Source organism: Genypterus blacodes, unplaced genomic scaffold, assembly GCF_046128005.1.
Source record: "Genypterus blacodes isolate CSIRO-AG114 ecotype Tasmania unplaced genomic scaffold, CSIRO-AGI_Gbla_v1 ptg000033l_1, whole genome shotgun sequence".
Taxonomy (NCBI): domain Eukaryota; kingdom Metazoa; phylum Chordata; class Actinopteri; order Ophidiiformes; family Ophidiidae; genus Genypterus; species Genypterus blacodes.
Window position 1 is genome coordinate 982,593 of NW_027466846.1, and position 14,936 is coordinate 997,528.

At 44.0% G+C, this 14,936-nt stretch overlaps 1 protein-coding gene across 2 annotated transcripts in view; it reads right to left on the reverse strand.

Annotated features, from left to right (window-relative positions):
• Window positions 1-14,936, reverse strand: part of atrn (attractin) — a 111,497-nt gene that overhangs the window by 40,863 nt on the left and 55,698 nt on the right. The gene's annotated exons all lie outside the window — the stretch shown is intronic.

Here is a 14,936-nt window from a genome sequence, read left to right on the forward strand (position 1 = left end):
TTCTTCGCCCGGACAAAGTCACAAAATAAATTCAGCCGTGTGTGTGCATAATTGTTGTACTTGCCATCATCTCGTTCATTTATAAGTGTAATGTAAATCGACAATAGGTACAGTTTGAGCAAGCGTCAAGGCTACGATAGGAATACAATGAGTGTACAATGATGCATCTAATTAGAAGACGTCTTAAGACTTGCTACCTATGTGGTAAGCAGAATGAGCCAGGTCTGAATACAGCCTAAAACGATTTGGAAGGCTCCTTAAAAAAAGGAAATGGGGGTTTATGTAGAAAACCTTATCTGACTGCCAATTCATCTTTCTCAGACTTTATCAGTTTAGGCCTCAACAATCCTATTGAGTAAGAATTGCATTTAATTGGATACTGTCAAGCAAAACAGAACTTTTCCAGACATATTGGCCGTCTAGTAGGAAAGTGTCACACATTTCTGAAATGCTGCACCCCCTTTCATTTGTAAAGCTTGTGCATATTTCAATAGTGGCTGTGATGAACTCGGATCTTTATTCATCGCTCCATCTCTGGCTGCCTTGTGTGACTCTTAAAAGTGCCATCCATTCAAAAATGTCCCTTATCTCTCCAGGCTGAAGAGGACTCTTAAGAGATCTATCCGTTCAGCCAACTTATTGATCTGCCTTCCTGCGCGCCGCTTCAAGAGTGACAGTGCTGATAAATGACCCTCGTGAATAGATATCGGGCCTACATCAAAGGCCTTCTCAACGCAGTGGGTAGGGAGGGATGAGGCGGGAGAGACAAAGCCTGAGGAAAGAGGGGAAATGGGCAGTAATGGTCTAAGACAGAGGTAAAGGCAGATAAGAGGTAAAGACGTAGAGAAACTGCGAGGTAAGGTCAGAATGATCGACAGAGACAAAAGCAAAGACGGAGGCAGAGAGACAACAAAAGAAAAGAGAGATTTAGACAAAGGGAAGAACTGGAAAAATGTTAGACAGATGCAATCAGAAGAGACAGAACTTCTTCCTCTTACAGGGAAAATGGCCAAGATAGTCGAGCATCAACTCGTATCCCAACGCTGCTCCATCACACCCAATAGCTTTACAGGGAAAAGAGGTGAGCACCACCAGCAGATGCTGCCTCACCCAGACCACAGCACAGATTATATATGCCCTCCAGTGTGAACCAGCCACGTCTTGATAATTGGAATTTCACCATGAGTTTGACACCACCGAGGGGTATAAGGTACATTTCATAAGCACTGTGTAACTTCAGAGTTTCCTGTACAGGAAGTTTAAACAGATGGCGAGGGAATCTGAGTCTGAGAAATTGGCCTCAAGCAGACAGGAGAGAAAACCCACAGAAATCAGTGAAAATATGGTATCAACGTCAAACAGTGAAAGGATCAGTGCGCAGTTGAAACGTCACATAATACACATACAGAGGCTGCTGAAAGTAGGAAAACATCTGCAGCAATGCACCACATCCATCTCTTAAGCTTTGGAGATGTTCCTCTGCATTCAAGCTGCTTCTCCGAGGGGCTCTGCATGTTGCCAACATTCAACACAGTCCTCTACGGCCTCGAGAGTAATCAACGGGAATGGGTACATAAGGAAGAACAAGAAAGAAAGGAAGCGAGTCAATATATCTGGTGAAAATTAGTTTCAAGACATGATCGACATTTAAATGCTTCTCCCTTGCAGAAGTGCCGTTTCACACACTTTCCCAAAAGTCTGCCCTGATGCAAGGCGGCACCATGCAGCCCCTCATGTGCAGGAGGTGGGTTTATGATGCAAACCCTGTACAGTTGGATCAGATCATTGAAAACGCATCAACATATCAAGTGAAAATCTCAACAATGTGTAATTCTCCCTCATAGTGGCGCTGTTTTATGATAACTGAAATACACATTGTTACACTGTTGTGTTTCATGCATTTCCAGTTTGTTGGAAGGCAAGAACATCCAACAGCGAATAATCATCAGTCTGTGGGCGACGTCTACGCTAGTAAGCTTGAAATGTAGTTTTAAAAAAAAAAAAACAATCAGCAAAGGCCTGTGACACAACCGCAATCACACACACGCTTCTCCCCCACATGTAGTTAATGCAGCCGGCTCAACAAAAGGCAGAGAAAAGTTCAATCCCATTTCTAGTGCTTCTGAAATGTTTAGTTTTTTTTGAAGACCTCTGGATAAGAAGTACATTTGTGACTGTCCTTTCACAAGTTTACCGCTATAACGGTACCTGCTGTGAGCTACTAAATGCCAAAAAGAAATACAAACACAGGCTGACGGAACACAGTGAGGTAAGACAAATTATGTAGAAAAAAAGCTGTCAGTGCCCTGCTGGTGTTTTGACTCGTCTTCTGGTTTTGAGATGCTAAATAAAGAGCACCAGTAAAATGCACTTTATCTTTTAATTTGATGCACTATTCTTTAACAGGGAAGGGGATTTAATTTCCATATAACTAAAGTGTGACCACAATCTATTTCTTAGTCTTCAGCAGTCAGCCACTCACACTGCAACAAGACCTTTACACATTGAGTTCTTCTTAAAACTTGAGCACATTGTGGTACTAGCTGACAAAGTAGACCATTCAAGTCATGATGTAATGGCATGATGTAAAGTAAATACGACACAAAAAAGGTCTGCTGTAGGTTTTCAACCGGGTGTCGGATGCAAAATGGCTGCAGGGGCGCTCATATATGATCAGTGGGAAAACTGTGATGTGGTTTGTTGACTTTGGTCACCTTGCTGACTAAACACCTGAGGCTCTGCACTGTGAACTAAAACCAAGAACAACACACGTCATCAAGAATCATCCTCTGATTTAGCTCATGTTACATTTCAAACAGAAGCACAAGTCGCCGGCGGTGCTGCTGAATTCTGCCAAATCTGCTTTCATCACACAGATACTTTGTTATTGTTAATACCTTTGGATGACGAGTGCAAAGGTGGGAATCTGAGGTTGAGTCTTAAGTAAAGGAATCCCAGGTGAGCGCAGAACCGTGGAACAGCTGATCCTGTGCGAGTATTCTTATATTGAAACCTAATATTGAATTGAAGAGAAATTGCTGTGAGTTGAAGTCGTTTGTGGAGATTGGGCTTTGCTTTCAGTTACTTCAGCTCGTCACATCTTCACTTCTCTGGTTTCAGATGGAAGGCGGGCACAGGGGAGTCACAGGGGATAGAAGGAAATGAAGGAAGTGATATGTAGCAACTCCAATAAATAAAACATTTTCTTCCACATCTACATGGCGAGAACTGACAAGGCAAAGACTAACACACTACTCCCTATCTGAGAGGGCTTCAGACAGCTAGACACGACCTCATTTGGATTGATTTCTGCATTAACAAAGCCATTTTACACCTAACCATCACAAACAACAACATTTATCTGCTCTGTTATAAAGTCAAACCTGATAAGTCTGACATCAATTAGTCAACACGTCTCAGTCAAGAATGATGCTTTTGAAATCTTGAAGGAGCTCCAAGAGTGAACACATTCTCAACCAAAGGGATTTATTTAGGTTAGTATTGAGGCAAGTCAGACAAAATGTTTTCTCATAATGTGAAATCACCGCTCATTAGAAAGCTGCAAGTCTTGAAAACGTGTTGCTGTAAATAAGTTAATGATAGCTATTTGCAGGTAGATCCGTTTCTTCTTCCAATTGAGAAACCAGAGCGTTACATTTTAAACTAGGTCAAAGCAAGCAAACGCTTTGTCAATGACAAGCGGTTACGACCCGCGATCAACTGCCAAAGTCAAGCAGAAATTCAGTCTGATCTGCTGTTGATGTGCAGTTAGGAAGCGATGGATGATGGGGGTCTGGAATTTAGCTCGCCCCATTTGCAGTATGAGAAGTATCGCAAGCTGATTTCTGTAAGCCAAGATCAAGTTTACTGGTATTTACGGCAAAGATAAGTGACTTTTCCTGGTGTCCTTCATGTTGGACCCCGTGTGGAGGGTTTATTCGGTGGGAGCGACCCACTGAGGGAGGGATTCAACCATACGTGATTACGTAATTATACGATCCAAGTGATTTATGTTCCTTTCCTTGGCCAATCAATGCACAGTGAATAACAATGAATTTGCATGTTCAATTTATGTTTGCACTGATGTCGTTATCCATGTAAAGTAGCTCTCCTGAAGGGCCTTGATACTTTACCAGAAATTCACAGACGCTGTTTCAGGCAAGTGAGTCAGAAGTGCACACGTCAACAAAAAGCAGACGGAGAAGGAGGGAGATATGGAAACAAATATGCACCTGGTGTTTTGGTGCCTTGAAGCCAAGTTGGGGAAAAAACATGAGCAAGAAAACAGAATCACCTCCCCTCTTCCACTTTCAATGTGTTCATGAGCAAGACACTTAAAAACCCAATTTCTCTGCTTGAGCTGCTCAGTGGCCACGAGTAGAAAATTGCTGCTGTGCCGCGGCTCAAAAGTCGGGAGTGCATCAGTGAATGGTGCCCGAGTGTCCAAAAAAGCGCTCCTGCTTACGCAAGGTTAGCAATGATGGAAGCCGTCTGATTTAATGGCAGATTACAGAGACAAACTGACGGTGTGTTTTATAACCATGAGCTGCGGAGGGTACAGAGGTGAGCGCAGACGTGTCACTGGCTGACCCAGCAGCTACACAACAGCCACGGGGCAAACACCAACACCGGCACAGCGGCTCCACTGTCCACTGCCGGCTGAATACTAATCCACCAAACTGCCTGTTCGTGCTTCTGGTGTTTTAAGAGAAGGTGAGAAATTAAAACTGCCCGTCAGCCAAACAGCATTTAATAAGGTTGTCGACTGAAACACACACTTTTGGTAAGTAATCAGCAGTTGTTCAGAGCCCCTGTTCTGGCCTTCACTCAACCCTGCAGCACTGTGGGTGGTGGTGGAGGCGCACTGCTTTCAGTTTTGCCAAAAAGGAACAGATTTTTACTTCCCTATCCAAGTTGCCTTTGCTGCTCCGACCTCAGAATATTTCACCGTCGTTTACAGTAAACAAGGTCACCAAAGCCTGAGTGAAGATCACGAGCTCTCTGGGGTAATGAAAAGTAAATTGCTCAAAGTTTGAGTCTGAGATGAAATTAAACAGGAGTTTCATTGGTGTCTCATCAGGGAAAGCAGGGGATTTACATAGTGATTGGTAATAAAGTTGCAGAAATCCTCTAAAAAGTTAAACGTGTGCCTCTAATCCATTCATTCTTAATGGCATCCAGAAAGATATTAGGCGCTCTGAACAAAAGGAAGAACTGAAAGAGGACATGTGACTCTACTCTCCAGTGTCACAAGAACCAAACCAGCCAGAAACTGAAATGCAAGAACTGTAAGGAACTAAAGGTTCCCTCAGTGTTTACTGCCGCACTTCCACAACAACCAAGATCAGCCACATTAGACCAATAACAGATTAGAAAGCGACTGTGTACTGTGACTGTACTTATACGTAACAAGTACTTAACAAGTTTACAGTCATTAATAATTTGTAAGTGACTGTAATGTGCCTTGAGACAAAAATGAAAATGGCTGAAAATTAAGATGTCCACAAAATAACAAGGATTTGCAACAAATGCAGCGTTAACAAAGATAACACTCAAAATTTGGATTGCTAGTCATAACATTGATGCCTTCTACAAAGAGCACTTCCCTGTAAAAATCAATAAATGCGATTTGAAACGGCATCATCTGGAAAATTGACTTTCTGGGGCAACAGGAACTACAACCATCTCTTGCATACAGAACATTGCTGTGATGAAGGAGTCCTATGAAAATTCTAGATGAACATGCGATGGATCTTGGCGAAGCTGAGCACTTCAAAGCCAATGCTGCTCTTTGTTTTTGTCTGCAAGCGTAGACATTTGAATCTTCAGAATCTCAATCTCACAGCAGGAGTCTTATCAGATGATGGATGCCATCCGAGCTGGCGAGGAAGAAATTGGACACGGAGGCTGGAGCCGGTGCTGATCGGACAGACAGAAAAGGAACTATAAAAGACGACGCTTCCCACTGGGGACTTCTCAGGAACGCCTTGCAGCCCCTGTTCACGTTTTCATCCTCTCCTCCCTACTCATTACAGGTGAGGAAGAGGAGGAGAAGGTGCAGATAGCACCGGCACTGAGTCAAAGTGACTGATCTGACTCATTTATTATTAATCAGACGCAGAGCTGCTTTCAGTTCCTCGTGGGCCTATCAGGAGAGAGTTTAGCCGTGAGGTGGTTGCACTCCATCTTTCCCATCTTCACTTTCCGCCTCCATGCTGATGACCTGACAATGAGGTCAGAGGCAAAAAAGAGAGTGATAAAGCGAGGGAGGACAGAGACGGAGCAAGCGGCAGGCAGAGTTGCAGCAAAAGAGGCACAGAGAGAGAGAGAGGCTGGAGAGGGTTGCAAAGAGAAAAGGAAGGAAAGAGAAAATAGGAGAAAAAAAGCAAACACTGACAGGAGGGGGGAGAGACAGGCAGTGAGCCAACAGCAGGCGCTAGGATGAAGATGGAGAAGAAGAGGAAGCCGAAAGAGCGAGAGTGAGAGCGAGAGAGAGAGAGAGAGAAGCACACAGGACTGGGAAGTTTGAAAAAGGTGAAAAGAGCAGAAAGCCCCTGCTGAGAGCCTGGGGAGGCCCCTTACAACAACACGTAGACCACTCTCTCTTTCTCAGGGATCTCAGGGGAGGTAGAGAGACAGAGACAAAGAGAGAGAGAGAGACAGAGACAGAGAGAGTATGTATAATCTAAAAGGAGGTGTAATCAATCTGTAAAGAGACCTGACAAAAGTATGTTTATGTACGGCACGGGTTCAAAAGAATGCTAAAATGCAACTCCAGGTCGACAGCCTGGTGCCTTGGTTTAAGGCAATGGCAGGAGGAAATAACCTAACCGGTGTTTTGATGGTGGGAGGCAGACCACCTGTATGAAACCCACCCAGACACCGGGAGAACACGCAAAGTCGACACAGAACACAGAGCCAGCACGGGATTCGTACCTGGACCTTTTTGCTGAACACTGTTTCTGCATGGCGCCCAGCTCACCCTGACAAAGACACAATCCCGTTTCAATGATGGAAATGTTCGGTTTTGGGGTTGAATTCTTTTGCATAACAGCTTTATAATAGATAAAAGCATGCATGTGTTCAGAGGCTCTGCTCAGCTGTCAGCACCCCTGCTGCTGACGCTCACGCCGACTGACGTGTGTGTACAAACACGGGAGTGAAGGGGAGGAAACTGGTGCCTGTGCGCTCTTCGGCAAATATCGCGGTCAGTAAGGGAGCCGGTTTGGATTCAGCTGGGCAGCGCAGGGAATTTCTTTCCCAATCTGAAGACCTGAAAGCTCTTTGCTCGATAATGAAGTCGCTCAGGCCGAAATACCGCAGGGAAATAATTGAGAATGATCTGTCGTTAGTAAATGGGCTGCAGTTTAAATTGACATTCTGAATTGATTATATTGAACCGACACCAACACTTGGACCCTTACACACTCTCAGCCTGTCAGGAGAGGAGGTATTGTGTCTCTCTCTCTGTGCTATGTACTGTACATAGCACAGTTGTTTTACACTGTGAGCATAGTTTCCATAATTCAATAAGATCTAGCGGTTTTCAGCTTTCATGTGTAGAGCGTGCGTGTATGTGTGTGTGTGTGTGTGTGTGGGATAGGAACAACAGAATAATGTGTTTTGTGTGGCTCAGGGTGCTCCCTGCTGCCACATTATGTCAGAATGGCTGCCAGGTTGCCTCAGTGCCACGGACTACTCATGACAGATCAGACCTTCAAATATGGCAACGTGTGTGTGTGTGTGTGTGTGTTCGTGTGTGCGTGTGCGTGTGCGTGTGTGTGTGTGTGTGTGTGTATGCTTATACCAACGTATTTTGTACACCTGCTCCTGTGTTACTGATAAACTACCAAAACTATGGTAACAGTACCTATACAGCAAAATCCTCGTTAGCTGTTCACTTCAGCACTACATCAACAAAACAGAAGACGAAAATTAATAATGAGTGAGAAACCCGCCATGCAATCTTCGGTTGTTGATTCAACATAACAGCGAGTTCAGCGTTCTTTCTACCAAAGGCTTCAAAGCAACGCGTTACAATTTTGATGGTGTCAGAAATTTGCAAAAGGCTAAATCTAATTTAATTCTAATCTCTTTAATTCTAACGTGAGCACACCAATTCCAACACCAGTTTACTTATAATTAGAATTTTAAGCCTAACAATTTGGTTTGGTGGGCTACTTACAGTATTCAGCCCATAACCACGATGAAAAACATCACTGTCTTTAAGCGGACAAACCCTTAGCTAGTTATCTTTAACACACTTGACTAACCTTTAACTTGGCCAAATTGTCATGTAAACACTCTGAAATGCTGCTGCGTTAGGGGTCAGACGTAAATGTGATGAGTCCCGCGATTGGACAAGTTGGGAATGATTGTGGATTAGGCTCAGCACTGTGATGACGGTGATTTCAGCGTTTGTATTACGCCACAGTATAATTGTGCATTTAATAGAACTTAACACAGTTTGTTGCATTGTTGCCATTCAGCAACACACTCAGGCATTGGGTTTGTGCATTGCTTGGCAACAGGCAGCACCTTTGTTCTGTCTCATGAGATATTGCTAATTTAGAATTGGGTATTCAACAACATTTTCACAAACACACTACTGAGAGACACAGCCTTAGCTTTTGTGTATTCTAGATGGCTTAAGCTTCATTTATAATAAGTTGTTATTGCCGTTTTGTAGCCCGAGTATTGGACAGCATCTGGACAAACACAGAGGTTCTGAGCCGACGGACAGACAGTCAAGTAGAGGATGAGGAGCACCGCGGCCCGGGGGGGGTGGGGGAGGAAGGAAGTGAAGGCTCACGGTGATGGTGGGAGGAAGAGAGGAGGAACACTGATGGTTAAAATGCACAAACTGACTCAGGAGAGAAACCAAGCAGTCGAGGAAAAGGGCACTGATGAGACAAACGCGCCAGCCCACGCTCGGGTGCTGCACCATGACCGCGTCGGCTTTTGAATTTGATGCGTCGGCGCGTTTGTGGCTGGGTAGTTACAGTGCTGGTCGGGGGTCAGATGGTGGTAGCAGCAGCTTTTCAGTCGCTGCTCGGGGCGGTAGTTAGTGCGTTAAAAAATCATAATTATACCCCATCATATAAAAACAAATGTGCAAATAAATATAACGTGCGTCATTGAAGGATTTTGCAGTGGAGAAAAAAGGCATCAGATGCAGAAGGAATGCAGCCTGCAGTCAGAGCTCAACCTCACTCTGATGTACGTGAGTCAGACATTACAGCTTCCATTGCGAGACAAGGTGCAATACTCCATTCTGAGATTTTGCTCAAATCCGGTTCTTTAGTTCACCTTCATCCTCGCAAGTGACTCTCATGTCATCAGTGTGAGCAGACGTCTGGCCCGAACCGTCCAACGACGTCGCGTGTGGTAACAAAAACGCCTCACATTGTTGTTGTTGTTTGTTTGAATTAACAGTTAAGGAAATGACTGTGTGTGATTACAATACATTCAACGGTTGGACTGAATTGGTGCTTATAAGGTGTTGGACTTCGCCGTCTTTCGACTGGTTGCTCTTGTCTTTCCCCATTTTCTTGTCAATACTGAGCCTGAACGATGACATGAGGGATGAACGTCTTTGCACTGAAGTCCGATTCGTAAAAAGAAAAAAATCGGCCAAAAAAAATCCCAGATATGTGGTCACAGATAGAAGTACTAACATATTTGGGGGCTCGTCCATTTCATATTGGTGGGTTCGTGGTGAACGCCAACTTTACGTGCTAGTGTAGTGTAGATTTTTGCGTCCACACTGATCTCATCTGTGTCACAAAATCAGATTCCCCCTGTCGTCAAGTCAAATCAGTTTATTTGTAAAGCCCAATATCACATACAATGTCTCAAAGGGCTTTACAGAGCCAAAACATGAGGAAAATTCCCAACTGAGCCCAAAGCCCTCGAGGAAGACGAGGACAAACTCCAGAAAAAACCTAAATGGATAAGGAACAAAAGGAAGAAACCTCGGGGGAGGCAATTCCATGAGAGATTCCCTCTCTGGCTGGGATAAATGTGACCTAAGTGTGTGTGACTCATTGGTATTGTCCTACCCCACATGTCCAAGGCTGGAAAAACCTGCTGCCTCCACCCCATCATCGGAATGCCACCGCCTCAATGAAATGCCCCCTCTCTGCAGCAGGCAAAGCCATATAAATTACTTACCATTCTGAATACAAAACTGTGATAACGGGCTGCAAAAGCAATGTGAATTATGACTTTCAGTGTCGGCTTTAAATTTGAATAATTCATCTGGCGAAGTGTGACATTTTTCAGGGGCGATGCAGGCTGCCTGCTGGTGATTCACACCAGCTCACGGCTGCAAAATTTATGATCATTACTCTTTGCTGCAATTATTTTGTAGTAAACGGTGCCTCTGTGTACCTAGGTGTGTAGCTGTGTCGGTGTTTTACTGAGGCAGAGCGGTGCGCCGGTGTGTTCCCGGGGTCCACCGCCCACTGAAAGCGCCAGCGCACCGCAGGCAGGCAGGCAGGGGTACCAGCCGATGTTGTTTTAATATTAGCTGTCCGAAAGGCGTGGACGTGGCGGGGGAGGGGGACGCTCTCGTGGGAAGTGCAATTTTCTGGGACAGCAGTTCTGAGTGCAATGCTGACTATTAGAAGGTTAAGCCCACTTCTCCTCCTGGCAAACGCAGCAAGATGACGTGTAGTCAGTGTTCTAGAACGATAGTTGAGATTGTTTTATTATTCTGAAGTTTGAAACAAAAGGGGAGGGGGAAACAAACAAGCAAGCACCGGCCCAAATCAAACACACTCAAACCCTGCGAATCCCACTGCAGGCTGGAGAAGCTCTGCCACAGTTTTACCATCGCGCCTTGACCTCATCCTTTTCCCAGGATTATGCAATCAGATATGTTGCCTGGCCGCTGTGAAACTCCAACATAGTAGTTTAAGCATACACAGGTACTACGGATCCTCCAAGACATACACAGATGCAACTTTTATAAATGAAGTCCCGGTCCTCAAATAGGAGAAAACTGTTTAAAAAGCATAAATCAAATACAGTGGGGTGCGAAAGTTTGGGCACCCTTGTTAATTTTCATGATTTTCCTTTATAAATCATTGGTTGTTAAGATAAAAAAATTCAGTTAAATATATCATATAGGAGACAAACACAGTGATATTTGAGAAGTGAAATGAAGTTTATAGGATTTACAGAAAGTGTGCAATAATTGTTTAAACAAAATTAGGCAGGTGCATAAATTTGGGCACTGTTGTCATTTTATTGATTTCAAAACCTTTAGAATGAATTATTGGAACTCAAAATTGGTTTGGTAAGCTCAGTGACCCTTGACCTCCATACACAGGTGAATCCAATTATGAGAAAGAGTATTTAAGGTTTAAGGTGTAAGGTTATTTAAGGCAATTGTAAGTTTCCCTCCTCTTTGAATCTTCTCTGAAGAGTAGCAACATGGGAGGCTCAAAACAACTCTCAAATGACCTGAAAACAAAGATTGTTCACCATCATGGTTTAGGGGAAGAATACAGAAAGCTGTCTCAGAGATTTCAGCTGTCTGTTTCCACAGTTAAGAACATATTGAGGAAATGGAAGACCACAGGCACAGTTGAAGTTAAGGCTCGAAGTGGCAGACCAAGAAAAATCTCGGATAAACAGAAGCGAAGAATGGTGAGAACAGTCAGAGTCAACCCACAGACCAGCACCAAAGACCTACAACATCATCTTGCTGCAGATGGAGTCATTGTGCATCGTTCAACTATTAGGCGCACTTTACACAAGGAGATGCTGTATGCGAGAGTGATGCAGAGGAAGCCTTTTCTCCGCCCACATCACAAACAGAGCCGCTTGAGGTATGCTAAAGCACATTTGGACAAGCCAGCTTCATTTTGGAATAAGGTGCTGTGGACTCATGAAACTAAAATTGAGTTATTTGGGCATAACAAGGGGGCGTTATGCATGGAGGAAAAAGAACACAGCATTCCAAGAAAAACACCTGCTACCTACAGTAAAATTTGGTGGTGGTTCCATTATGCTGTGGGGCTGTGTGGCCAGTGCAGGGACTGGGAATCTTGTTAAAGTTGAGGGACGCATGGATTCCACTCAATATCAGCAGATTCTGGAGACCAATGTCCAGGAATCAGTGACAAAGCTGAAGCTGCGCCGGGGCTGGATCTTTCAACAAGACAACGACCCTAAACACTGCTCAAAATCTACTAAGGCATTCATGCAGAGGAACAAGTACAACGTTCTGGAATGGCCATCTCAGTCCCCAGACCTGAATATTATTGAAAATCTGTGGTGTGTCTTAAAGAGAGCTGTCCATGCTCGGAAACCATCAAACCTGATGAACTAGAGATGTTTTGTAAAGAAGAATGGTCCAAAATACCTTCAACCAGAATCCAGACTCTCATTAGCAGCTATAGGAAGCGTTTAGAGGCTGTTATTTCTGCAAAAGGAGGATCTACTAAATATTGAGTAAATTTTTTTTTGTGGTGCCCAAATTTATGCACCTGCCTAATTTTGTTTAAACAGTTATTGCACACTTTCTGTTAATCCTATAAACTTCATTTCACTTCTCAAATATCACTGTGTTTGTCTCCTATATGATATATTTAACTGAATTTTTTTATCTTAACAACCAATGATTTATAAAGGAAAATCATGAAAATTAACAAGGGTGCCCAAACTTTCGCATCCCACTGTATATATAGTATGTAGCTGGTGGGAGAGAAATGTATGGAAGCCAATACTTTAAGTTAGACTCGCAGTACTATTTCCAGGACGTCAATGTTGTTCAAAAGTAGTATTTTTATGTTAGGATAGTCGAGCATTCTGGACATGTTTGCTTTCAGATGTGTGACTCAACTGCCAAAGCCCAAGGTCAAGTCCAGTTTGCATCATCCAACTCTCAAAAGATTGCTGTATTGTTCACAACTCACAGGGTTTGGGTTTCGAAATAAAATCTTGAGGTCTTTGTGGTTTGCAAACGACACGACCGAGACGTTTCAAACGTTGTCAACCAGGTGCAAAGAGCTAAATCAGCCGGATGTTCTAGCAGATGCCCCATCATAAGTTGATAAACACACTTTATGTATCATCCTCTGATGTAACGAGAAGCCTTTAATGTGTTTGATGTTAAGACAAACAATCTTCTGAGGTAATAAAAAAGCCTTTAATGTGTTTGAAATGTGTTTGATGTTATAACAAACCTCCCATTGCGTTTCTGATGCTTCTCTAAAAGGGGACTTGAGTCTACGCTGCTGAAACTGTAATCCCTCTGCGGTTTAGTTTTAATGACCTATTACTCTGATAAATTAAGATGTTCATCTTTGATTCTCACAAATTGCCCTCAAGTGTGCTGAAAATTCCTCGGCGGCAGCGATGCAACAGGAAGTCTCTCACATCGTGTTTCTGAACAGTCGACACATTTGGATGGCACTGAGGAGCCGTCGCTGATTCGTGTCTGATCTGGAGCTTTTGTCTGCCATTGCCCAAAGCCGGTGGCGAGAGCACAATCAGGCCTAATCCCCGAATAAGCTGAAGGTGAGACGCAGCCAGACGAGCCGGACTCCGACACATGAATACATCTGCCTGTGGGAATCTGTCTCACGGTGCCCGAGTGGAAGTCTGTGCTGGCACTGCAAATAAGAGGGAATGGCACCGCACAGGGAGGAAAGGAGAGGAGAATCGACTGGAGACAGAGTAGAATAAGGAGTTGAGGAGAAGAAGAGGAAAAAATTTCCATATTAATTAGCGTTCCTCTTCTCCCATACAAACAATGCGGCACCTGAACTACTTGAAGTAAACGGGGACAAGGATATCAGCTCGCTAACTTTAGCCTTCAATTCATCTGTGCTGGATCAGTGGCAAGCAGAGTGCGCACACACACATAAAGAAATACTGAGCTGAGGGATTAAGATCAAGACGGAGGGAAAAAAGGGAAAGGAAGAGAGGATGGAACAAGGGAGACGGAGAGAGAGGGGAGGGAAGCAAGAGACAAACACAAGGCAGAGGGAGCAGAGGAAAGAAGAGATGGGAGATGAAGAGAGATGAAAGAGGAGATGGAAGGATGGGGAAATGAAAAGAGAACTGCAGGGGGAGAGCAAAAGCAAGGGATGAAAGCAGAGGAGGAGGGAGGGAGACGTGTGTGTGTGCGGAGGAAAGTGAGAGTGTTGTTGTGTTTGTGGATGCTACAGTGCGCCAGAGTGGGTCGAATGTTTCAAACGCTGACATGCAAATGTTCTAATGCTAACTCTGTGTGTGTGTGTGTGTGTGTGTGTGTGTGTGTGTGTGTGTGTGTGTGTGTGTGTGTGTGTGTGTGTGTGTGCATAAACACTCCTGCATCATGAGGTAATGTTTGTGCATCTGTATGCAAGGGATCAGTTTCATACAACATAAGATCTTTCCAGCCTTTAATTCAAAAACCCCACTGAGAAAGGTGAACTAATCATCCTCCAGCAGAAAAAAACAACACAAAGTTTGGTCGGAAGAAGCGTAAGAGAAGGTTCCAAATGAGCTCTATCAAAGCTATTTGCCTTCACATGGCAGCAAAGATCAATAAAAAGCAGCAGGACGCAGAGCAGGCGGCCATTTATCAGGGCACAGCGGGAAGCACACAAACCGGAACAGTCCTACCATCTCCTTTGGTTTACACACACACACACACGCGCACACACATACACACACACACGCACGGGCACACTTTTGAAACTTATTCTTGGTCCTTCTCAGTTTTAAATCAATAACACATTATAGCAGTTCCTGTACAAGTGGATAGCAGCCAAGGGATTCATTGCATTTCAACACAAACCCACACACATGTGTGCATGTACGTGCAAATTGTTTTCGTCAACTAGACAAAGTATGCAGCACTGCCAGGCATTCTTCCTTACAACAAACTTTACCTTGAAGGGCACATAATATACATCTGTGATGTCGTGTGTATCCTT